At 43.8% G+C, this 11,421-nt stretch overlaps 1 protein-coding gene across 1 annotated transcript in view; it reads left to right on the top strand.

The window, feature by feature from the left end:
* Nucleotides 1-3,757: 3,757 nt before the first annotated feature.
* CPNE9 (copine family member 9) overlaps nt 3,758-11,421 on the top strand; it is a 224,869-nt gene continuing 217,205 nt past the window's right edge. Inside the window, exon 1 of the mRNA XM_077451798.1 lies at nt 3,758-3,826. The gene's annotated coding sequence lies outside the window, so the exon portion shown is untranslated. The remainder of the gene's footprint in view (nt 3,827-11,421) is intronic.

Raw genomic sequence — 11,421 nt, 5'->3', positions numbered from 1 at the left:
TGCGCACAGGTGAAATTACGTTCCATTTTCTAAATAGAAAAATAAAGATAAATAAAATATGAAGATTCGCATAAACAACGTGCGCACAAACGAGTTTTGTTAACAAGCTGCTCTCCCAGGGGTGTTTAATCCTAATTTGAAAATAAGAAATCAAGGCTATTTATCAAAATCAGCGGGGTAAACTCCCACCAGCCCGTGCCCTCGCAGCACTTCCAATCCGCAGCCTTTCCCATTCCAGAAACAAAATGTTTTCATGCTAGGAAGCCACGAAGCTACTCAGTGATTCAGAGCAAATCAAGATCTTTGAGACATCACAGCCTGCGCAAATTTATTTGCATTAGCTATAATTTTAGGTTTTCTATTTGTGGCCTGTCTGTAGCGGTGGAGATTATTCATGTTAAAGCTAATTGTTCTTAGCTGACTGCCTGGCTATTTAAATATGGGAATTTTCTTCTGCTTGTTTACATGAGAAAAAAGGCTTGCCAAGTATGTGACAGCTGAGCTGCTTATTTAAAGCCTAATTATGTGTTGGTATAGTGCATACATGTGTTGTATATGTATTATATATGATATCTACAGTATATACTAACAAGAAAATGGGCAAGGTCAGGCATCTATACACACAAACCTGAAGACGTGTTTTAACAAGCAGTATACTATCTGTAGGGGAGGAGTGCGGAGGGTATGATGGCAAGCAGTATGTGTAGGAGAGGAGTGCAGAGGGTATGGTGGCAGGCAGTATGTGTAGGATAGGCTTGCTGAGGGTATGATGACAGGCAGTATGTGTAGGAGAGGAGTGTAGAGGGTATGATGACAGTCAGTATGTGTAAGAGAGGAGTGCAGAAGGTATGATGGCAGGCAGTATGTGTAGGAGAGGATTGCAAAGGGTATCATGGCAAGCAGTATGTGTAGGACAGGCGTGCTGAGGGTATGATGGCAGGCAGTATGTGTAGGAGAGGAGTGTAAGATGGTATGATGGCGGGCATTATGTGTAGGAGAGGAGTGTAGAGGGTATGGTGGCAGGCAGTATGTGTAGGAGAGGAGTGCAAAGGGTATGATGGCAGGCAGTATCTGTAGGAGAGGAGTGTAGAGGGTATGATGGCAGGCAGTATGTGTAGCAGAGGAGTGCAGCGGGTATGGTGGCAGGCAGTATGTGTAGGACAGGAGTGCAGAGGGTATGGTGGCAGGCAGTATGTGTAGGACAGGAGTGCAGAGGGTATGGTGGCAGGCAGTATGTGTAGGACAGGAGTGCAGAGGGTATGGTGGCAGGCAGTATGTGTAGGAGAGGAATGCAGCGGGTATGGTGGCAGGCAGTATGTGTAGGACAGGAGTGCAGCGGGTATGGTGGCAGGCAGTATGTGTAGGAGAGGAGTGCAGTGGGTATGGTGGCAGGCAGTATGTGTAGGACAGGAGTGAAGAGGAGTATGGTGGCAGGCAGTATGTGTAGGACAGGAGTGCAGAGGGTATGGTGGCAGGCAGGGTGTGTAGGAGAGGAGTGCAGCGGGTATGGTGGCAGGCAGTATGTGTAGGACAGGAGTGCAGAGGGTATGGTGGCAGGCGGTATGTGTAGGAGAGGAGTGTAGAGGGTGTGACAATGAGAAGTATGTTCAGGAGAAGATTGCAGAGGATATGATGGTGAGAACTATGTGCTTGAGAGGAGGGAAGAAGGTATGATGCTGGGCAGTATAAGCAGCAAAAGAATGTGCAGGGTATGACAGTGGGCAAGACCTGCAGGAAAGAAGGGCAGAGGGCATGACGTTGGACAGTATGTGCAGGAAAGGAGTGTGTAGTGTATGACAATGTGTGACAGTGGGTAGTATAGTGAAGGGAAGATTGCAGAGGATATGATTGTGAGAAATTTGTGCATGAGAGGAGTAAAGAAGGTATGATGGTGGGCAGTATGAACAGGAGAGGAATGTGAAGGGGAAAGACAGTCGGCAGCATGTGCAGGAAAAGAGTGCAGAGGGTATGATGATAGGAAGTATGTACAGGAGAGGAGAGTGGAGGGTATGAGGGTGGGAAGTAAGTGCAGGAAAGAAGTGCAAAGGGTATGACGGAGAGCAGTATGTGCAGGAAAGGAGTGCAGAGGGTCAGAACACAGATACAGTCCTCTGCCACTGCTGCGCCTCTGCCACTATGTGGGAGCCGAGCGGTGGCTAGCTGCTGATACTGAGACTTAGTTTCTCTCTGCAGAGAGAAGAGAGTAGGAACACCAGTGGCCGGGCGTCCTAGGTGGCTACCTAGCTTGCCTAGTGGTAGCACTGGCCCTGATTGTTACCATGTTTTTGAAAGTGCAGGCTACAGGGTTGTCATCTTCATCCTTGCTTCCCTACTTAATAAATCACTGAGCAGAAACAAGGATTGTAACCAGTAACCCTACTGCACTTGCCCCAGGCTAGTGGCTTCTTAAGTAATAACACTCATATTCCTTTCATGATTGGCGCCTTTGGACATATTTTCCACTTTTCCTGCTGAGATAAAATGTCTTATAGTGGGGGGACTCCCTCGCTTGGTACCACTTTTATTTCTTCTGTTAGGATCCATTATAAACAATAATCACTCGGTTTTCTGTTACTTGGCCCTTAACACCATACCCAGTGCACCATTTAATACTACCAAGTGCAAACGTTTTTTTAAAAAAGTTCTCTGCATGTTTGGTGTATTTGCTCTGTAAGTTGGAGGGTGTAGGCATAGGACACACCCCCTGCCACGCGCCCTTAAAGGAGAATTAACCAAAAATAAGGTTAATTAAAGAGGAAGTAAACCCTGATAAGTTTACTTCCTCTTTCATTCCCTGCAAAGGCAAAGCATAATGGACTACTATGCATCGCATAGTAGTCCATTATGTGTCACTTACCTGACACAGGAGCCATCGAAGTCACCGCTGTCCCCTGTAGTCCGCCGCATCCATCTTCTTGGTGGGGTCTCGCAGCTCCGCCGCTGTCATTCGGCGAAGCCACGATGACATCACTCCCACGCATGCGCACGGGAGCCGACACGCACGGCAGCTCCGTCGTTGAGAATGCCGCGCTCAGTGCGCCTGTGCGCCGCTGTCTACGGCGCATGCACCGTAGACAGCGGTGCCTGTTTTCGGGCAAATATCTCCTAAACCATATAGGTTTAGGAGATATTTCTTGGACCTACAGGTAAGCCTTAATCTAGGCTTACCTGTAGGTCAAAGTGGTTTGTAAGGGTTTACAACCACTTTAAATCCATTGGCTTTTAAAATTTACAAATGCAGCAATTTAGAATTTGGATGAAAGGTTTAGCACTGGAAACTTTTTGAAAGATAAAAAGTGCATTTTATATACATCTATAAAGATCACACCAAAATGAGGGACAAATGAAGTAAGTTGGATGGGGGACATTGCTCCAAATCAGGGACAGTCGCTCGTAATCAGGGACAGTTGGGAGCTATGTACACTTTACATTCTGTGGCTTTTTTTTTTTTTTTTTTTAGAGATTAGCAAGTATATGTTCTACTTTTCAGCTCTGGGGATTAGCCCCTAATGCTCCCTAAAACTGGACACTTTCCTTATCGGTGCCAAAAGTTAAGTCTTTAGTGTGTATGCTTGCAGATCTTCCAGTGAAAGACAAATCAACAAAGACAGGAGTTCAGTATATGCATTACTTTACAAATCTGCTGACCAATGAAATACATCCTGTATATGCATTTTAGCTGTTTGTTTTGCTATACTTGGGTGGAGTTGTCCTTTAAAATTTTGATTGCTTCTGTCATTGATCTTCAGGATTTCTTGGGTCAAGCATTTTGCACTCTCGGAGAAGTCATTGGATCACCTAGGAGCCGACTAGAAAAGCCTCTGACGTAAGTGAGAATTGTATTTACCATATAAAATATTAAAATTCAGAATGTTTTGCTGTTCATTAATGGGGACGTATAGAATGAGCGGTGGTGATAGTAACAATTTCCTTTCGCTTTTTTTGTGGCGATAGGAACAATTTTCTTTTATTTTTTTCTGCGGACCTAATTTTTACTGGGTCTCTGCTTTCTGTAGTTGGTGGAACATATATTGTCACTGGGTAGGAAAGGATGTGTATGCAATAATTGATGAGATGTTCAATGTGTCAGCTAAATAAGGCAGTGTGATTTGTAGGACTGGACTAACAGCCCCGGCATTTAAACCACAGCAGTTTGAGTTCATAATCAATGTTTCCCGAGCCTGGTGGAGCGATAATGGTTATTTATTGGCATCACAGCTGATTCAGTACAGCTACAGAATGTGTATTAGCTACAATTAACTTTATCCCTATGTTAGAGCTGAACTTCAGACAGAAGGTTAAACATCCAATTGAATATACGGTATGTGTATATGTATGTATGTGTGTGTGTGTATATATTTTTTATATATATATATATATATATATATCTATATATATATATATATATATATATATCTATCTATCTATCTATCTATCTATACATATATACACACATACATATAAGTATATTAATTTCATAGGAAACGACAAAAAGGGATCCATCGCATCGTTGCGATGATGGCCTATATATTTTGGATGTTTTTCTTACATTTTTCATTAAAACATTTTTGTGCAACAATCCCTTTTTGTCGTTTCCTATAATATAAGTCTTTGGGGGGGGGGGCTTGATTTTGCTTGCCCTTGTTACTTCGACCGACGTGCACCTCACCCTTCTGAACTTTTCTATATTCATTTCATAAGTATCAAAGGCTTTATTGACAATAACATTAAGTTTATGCAGAGAGTCAATATTTGCAGTGTTGACCCTTCTTTTCCAAGACCTCTACAATTCCCCCTGGCAAGCTGTCAATCAACTTCTGGGCCACATCCTGACTGATGGCAGCCAATTCTTGCATAATCAATTCTTTTTGAATGAGCTTGTCAGGATTTGTGGGGTTTTTTGTTCACCTGCCTCTTGAGGATTGATCACAAGTTCTCAATGGGATTAAGGACTGGGGAGTTTTCTGGCCATGGACCCAAATTTTTGATGTTTTGTTCCCCAAGCTACTTGGCTACGACTTTTGCCTTAAGGCAAGGTGCTCCATCATGCTGGAAAGGGCATTGTTCCTCACCAAATTGTTCTTGAATGGTAAGGAGAAATTGTGCTTAGAGGATGGTTTTGTACCATTCTTTTAATTGGGGTGTTCTTAGGCAAAATTGTGAGTGAGCCCACTCCCTTGGCTGAGAAGCAACTCCACACATGAAAGGTCTCAGGACGCTTTCCTGTTGGCATGACACAGGGCTGATGGTAGCGCTCACCTTTTCTTTTCCGGACAAGGTTTTTCCTCAAACAATCGGAAAGGTATTCATCAGACAAAATGACTTTACCCCAGTCCTCAGCAGTCGAATCCCTTGACTTTTTGCAGAATATCAGTCTGTCCCTAATTTTTTCCTGGAGAGACGTGGCTTCTTTGCTGCCCTTCTTGACACCAGGCCATTCTCCAAAAGTCTTCTCCTCACTGTGCGTACAGATGCACTCACACCTACCTGCTGCCATTCCTGAGCAAGCTCTGCATTGGTGGTGCCCTGATTCCGCAGCTGAATCAACTGTAGGAGACAGTCCTGGTGCTTGCTGGACTTGGTCTTGGGTCACTGAAGCCTTCTTCACAACAATTGAACCCTCTCCTTGAAGTTCTTGATGATCCGATAAATAGTTGATTTTGGTGCAATCTTATGCCGCGTACACACGGGCGGACTGTATGGCGTACTTAGTTCGTCATACAATCCGACGGACAGTCCGTCATACTTTCGACTGAACGGACTTGACCACACACGGATACCCAAACAGTCCGTCGAAAGCTTGCGCGATGACGTGTACAGCACGTACGGACGGGACTAGAAATAGGAAGTCCAATACACAGCAAAGCACCCTTCCGCCGTGTAAATCCTTTCTGGGCATGCGCCATTCTTAGTCCGTCGAACTAGCCTACTGACGAGCGGATTGTCCGCTGAAACCAAAGTACGACGGACAGAATTTCGAAAAATCCGAAATACTTAGTACGCCAGACTGCACGCTGAAAAAGTCAGCTGAAGCCCACACACGAGCGGACTGTCCGCTGAAATGTGTTTCGACGGACTAAGTACGCCATACAGTCCGCCCGGGTGTACGCGGCATTAGTAGCAGCAATATCCTTGCCTGTGAATCCCTTTTTGTGAAAAGCAATGATGACTGCATGTGTTTCCTTGCAGCTAACCATGGTTATCAGAGGAAGAACCATGATTTCAAGCACCACCCACCTTTTAAAGCAGGGTTTCTCAACCAGGGTTCCATGGATCCCTAGAGTTCCCCCAGAGGTTGCTAGGGGTTCCTTGAGCAATTTCTGCCTCTCAGATAAGTTCCTGCTGACACCATTGATCTTTTTAGCTACCAGTAAGAGGGTAATTCTTAATGATCCCCAGCTGGTCCTTTTGTGGCAGGGCTGAAATGCAGTGGAAATCGTTTTTTTGGGGGGCATTAAGTTAATTTTCATGGCAAAGAGGGACTTTGCAATTAATTGCAATTCATCTTGACACTCTTCATAACATTCTTGAGTATATGCAAATTGCCATCATAAAAACTGAGGCACAAAACTTTGCGAAAATTTATATTTATATCATTCTCAAAACTTTTGGCCAGGGCTGAAGTCTCACCTACAAAAAATAAGCCCTAAGGGAACTTCAACAAATATACTGTACTGTATATGTATTCTGGCATGTCAGATGGTGTTTTCTATGTATGCTTAGTACAGTCACATTAGTTTATTCTGAATAGGTTAAAGGAGAAGTACAGCTAAAGCTCATTTGGCTGTACTTCTTCTATGGATCACAGTAGTGCAGACTGTTCTGCACTCCTTTGACACTTTTTCAGCCGACAACAGGCTAAAGCCCACTAGCGGCTGACGTTACAGAGCTGGTCTAGGTTGGGATCCACCCAGGAGCCCGGACTGGCACCTGGCTCAGCATCTTAGCAAGCCACTGAGAGGCTGAGCCAGCTGCTCCCGCCCCTCCCATAGCCCATCGCTCCAGTGAGTGCGAACGAGGGGGGGGGGGGGGGTGCAGACCTGACAGTCAACAGCTCTGTGCTTAGAGCGGCAGGGAGAACTGAGTGATCAGTGGTGTTTGATTGTTTAGTTCTCAGCCTTAGAGACGGCAGGGGACATCAGACCAATGCTGCATCCACCTAGGTAAGTACGATTAAAAGAAAAAAAAGAAAAAAAACTTCTCTTTGAAACATGGAAGATATTCTTTTTATGTGGGACCTAAAAAGTGTGGTCAGTGCCTGATATCTGTTAGTCTGCAAGGTCTACTATATCCTTGTAATATGATTCCATCTGAATGCTCATTTGGACTTCTATTGTGAACTTTGGTGCTGACTGTGTGTATATATGTGTGTGTGTGTGTGTGTGTGTGTGTGTGTGTATATATGTGTGTGTGTGTGTGTGTGTGTGTGTGTGTGTGTGTGTGTGTGTGTGTGTGTGTGTGTGTGTGTGTGTATATATATATAAATAATTTGTGTGTGGCATTGACGGGCAGGATTATGGATGGTGTCCCCTGGGTTTCACACATGAGGGGCTCCAGGGTGGATGGCTGATAGTATCATAACATGTCCAGTTCTGGGTCTTGCAGCCCAGAGGCTTTGTAGAGCTTTGGGTTGCATAAAGCCCCCAATTCCTAGGTCCAAATCTTACCTTGTAGCAAGACCTCAAAATTTGTCTCAGCTGTTCACAGCCCTTTATAAATGTAACCTGGCTGATGCTTATGGGCATTCTCTTACTCTCAATGTCGTGTGAGCTTGTTGCCGGGTCAAAAGGCTAACTGCTGACAGAACATCAAAAATAAGGGACAATGCTACCTGTTTGTGACAGGGAACCCATTAGGGGGCACGCTGTTAGACAGGAACTGGCATAAGTTTATTTGGTGGCTCAGACAAGCATATGGTTTCTGTATTGTACTGTACAAAGCCCTCCTGCATTGAGACTGTGTTTGCCTATTGCCTTGCAGGACAAACCGGCCTAGACTGCTCCTGGTACTTCTGTCATGTGCCGGGTTTACTGCTGCCTATATAGGTTTCCTTGCTTGCCAAAGGATTTGTATTTCTGCCCACCTAGTCCTAAGATTAGACTGCACAGTAAGATAGCCTTACTTACAAAGTAAGATAGCCTACACAGCCAGACCACTGACCTGGCTTTTGTTCTGCTGCAATTAACCAATGCACTTGGGTCACCTCTTCACCTCCAGTCTGTGACGGTGATGGAGCAGCAGCAGATGGATGAGATCATCTTCTGCTCTCTCCTCCTGTCAGCATGTTCCTTTTTAGCACATCCCATGCAGGATACTTGACTGGTTGCACACACTGCTGTCAAATTGAATCTGAGCATATGTGAGTTTTTTGCTCATCGGAATTTCCAATGCAAAGTTTTTCCGTCGGGAAAATTGAGAACATGCTCTCAAATTTTTGCTGGTGAGAATTCGGCCAGCTAAATTCCGATGGAGCATACACACGGTGGCATTTTCCGATGAAAAGCTCTCATTGGTCTTTTGCTGTCTGAAATTCCGATTGTGTGTACACGGCATAAGAAGAGGTAGCAGGCAAAAAAAAGCAATCAGATAAATTGTAAACCATAAATAAACCAATCTTTGCCATGCTAAAAAGTGACACAAAATATCAACGTGAAAAAAAATATACATGCCCCCGATGCAGTCAATGGTGATGAAATGGGTAGGGCGGAGCTCACGTTTGGGATGTCACCACGTGCGACAGATTCAGGACATTGACGGATGCGATCCTGGGATCACATTCTATGTGATCGATGTTTGGAAAAAGATTCCTTTTACAGACGACATATTAACAGACAAAGATTGTTTGACTTTTTGAAATTAAAGGGTCCACTTGCTCTTGGATTTTGAGCTATTTTATATTTTTTTCACATTGATATTTTGTGTCACTTTTTAGCGTGACAAAGACTGGTTTATTAATAGTTCTTAGAACTTGGTTTAAAATGGTATTAAACCCAAAAATTAAAGCGGGAGTCCACGTTTTTTTTTTTTTTTTTTTTAAGTCAGCAGCTACAAATACTGCAGCTGCTGACTTTTAAAATAGTGACACTTACCTGTCCAGCGCGCCCGCGATGTCGGCACCCGAAGCCGATCTCTAGATCGACACTCGAGTGCTGCCGCCGCCATCTTGGGTATGGGAATCAGGAAATGGAGCCTTTTCGGCCTCATTTCCCGGTTCCCTACTGCGCATGCGCGAGCCGCGCAGCGCAATGAGGACGGTCCCCGCTGCCTCTGGGATCTGTGTGTTTCCCAGCAGGCAGCGGGGCACTTGCGGAAGGGGGCGGGCACTTGGGGAAAGGGGCGTAATGTACGCCCCTTTCCGCAGAGAGCTAGCCCGGAAGTGGGTGCAGTTACCTGGATTATCCAGGTAACTGCACCCCCCTCCCCCCTGAAAGGTGCCAATTGTGGCGCCGGAGGGGGGGAGGAATCCGATGAGCGGAAGGTCCATTTTAGGGTGGACCTCCGTTTTAAAGTGTAACATTTTGTAGTTTTCCAATTCTTAAAATAGTAGCTGCATTAGGTATCTTTGTGAGTCTTTTTTTTTTTCTTTTCTTTTGACCTGGTGATCCGACTAATAACGCAGAGGATGTCTCCACTCTGGATGGAGAAACAACGGAGACACCTTTGGACAACAGCATTGTGAATTTGGGGAGAGGGTAGTGTAATGCCCTGTACACATGATAGAATTTTCCAACGACAAAATCCATGTTTTTTTTTTTTTCCTACGGATGTTGGCTCAGACTTGCATACACACGGTCACACAAAGTTAGTCAGGAATTCCGAACATCAAGAACGTGGTGACGTACAACACATACGATGAGCCGATAAAAATTAAGTTCAATAGCCGGTGCTGCTCTTCTTCTTGATTCCGAGCATGTGTGGAACTGTGTACACACGATCGTAATTTACGTCAACGGGATTTGTTGACAGAAAATTTGACAACCAGCTCTCAAATTTTGTGTGACCAAAATTCCAATGGAAAATGTCCGATGGAGCCTACACATGGTTGGAGTTTCCGACAACAAGCTCCTATCAAACATTTTCGGTCGAAAAATCCTATCATGTGTACAGGGCATTAGAAGGACTAGCGGATTTAGATGGACTTGACTAACAAATTAAAGTCAAAGTTCAGATCACACTTTTTAAGTAGTTAAATCAACAGTTTTTTTTTCCTTTTTGGTATAAAGGTTTTGCTGGACAACTTGGTTGGTTAAAGGAAGTTGAAAACCGACTTAATGGCTGGATCACTAGGTAAAAATAAAAGAAAAATTCCTAAAAAAGAACTACTGCAGCCACCCACATCTAAGAATTGGTAAGCTGCAATCATATTTTCTTGGATTTAATACCACTTAAACTTAAAGATTACTCTCGCAAAACCAGATACTAAAGCATGCTTTTGGTTTAAAGAATTAATTTAACTCTAACAAAACCAGTATCAAATTTCCTATGAAAGGGGTACTTCATGGCTTCTGAAACGCGTTGGCCTACGCCTTTTTTTTATTTTTGGCTTTCATGATGAAATAAATACACTTTGATATCAGTACCATTAGTGTGGTGCTCCTATTCTATGTGCAGCTTCCATTGTACAGCTGATGCATCTTTGAGATTTCTCATGTTAGAGAACTGCCTATTGAGAGTGTTTTCTCTTCATTGTATTTGGACTTACCTTCACACTTTGAACAAAATCAATTTGAGAGCCATTTCCTCCCACCTACATCCTGTTCTCAATACAGCTGTCCTTGGGGAGAAGTCTTCCTGTACATAGTTGAATTCATGGTTGGTAATTCACTTGAATGACATTGCAACCAGTCAACTACAAGCTTCCCATAAAGTGATTCTTAAAACCCAAATCCAGTTTTGAATGAATTAAAAAAAAAAACTATTGCCCATCACACTTTCCCTATCTCCTCTAGTTCTGTCCCTGGCCAACTCCTGACCCTGCGGTCCAGCACCACTCCTCTTCTGGGTTAAATGATGTCCATTGTAACTCAGCCCATATTTTGTGACCCCTGGACTTCAAGGACTCACCGGTCATCAGGCCCTGGCTTACTATCTAAGAGCCATTTTTGGGGACCACAACTGCCAGAGAAGAGGAGGACCATTCCTTAGATGACCATTTAGCACAGGGTTCTTCAAACTTTTTAGCGCGACGGCCACATTGTAGGTTTTACAAAAATTCATGGGCCAAAAAAATCTGTTATTTATAACTGAATGAATATGCTTATGTACAGTTAGGTCCTTATATATTTGGACACAGGCACAATTTTAGATTATAATTTTTTTTGTATTTACCAAAACATATTCAAGCTATAGTTATAGAATGGATATGGGCTGAAAGTGCACACTATCAGGTTTAATTTGAGGGTATGTACATTAAAATCAAGG

This window comes from Lithobates pipiens, unplaced genomic scaffold, assembly GCF_037356315.1.
Source record: "Lithobates pipiens isolate NorthernLeopardFrog02 unplaced genomic scaffold, aLitPip1_a1.2 Scaffold_23, whole genome shotgun sequence".
NCBI lineage: Eukaryota > Metazoa > Chordata > Amphibia > Anura > Ranidae > Lithobates > Lithobates pipiens.
This window is presented reverse-complemented; position numbering and strand designations above follow the sequence as displayed.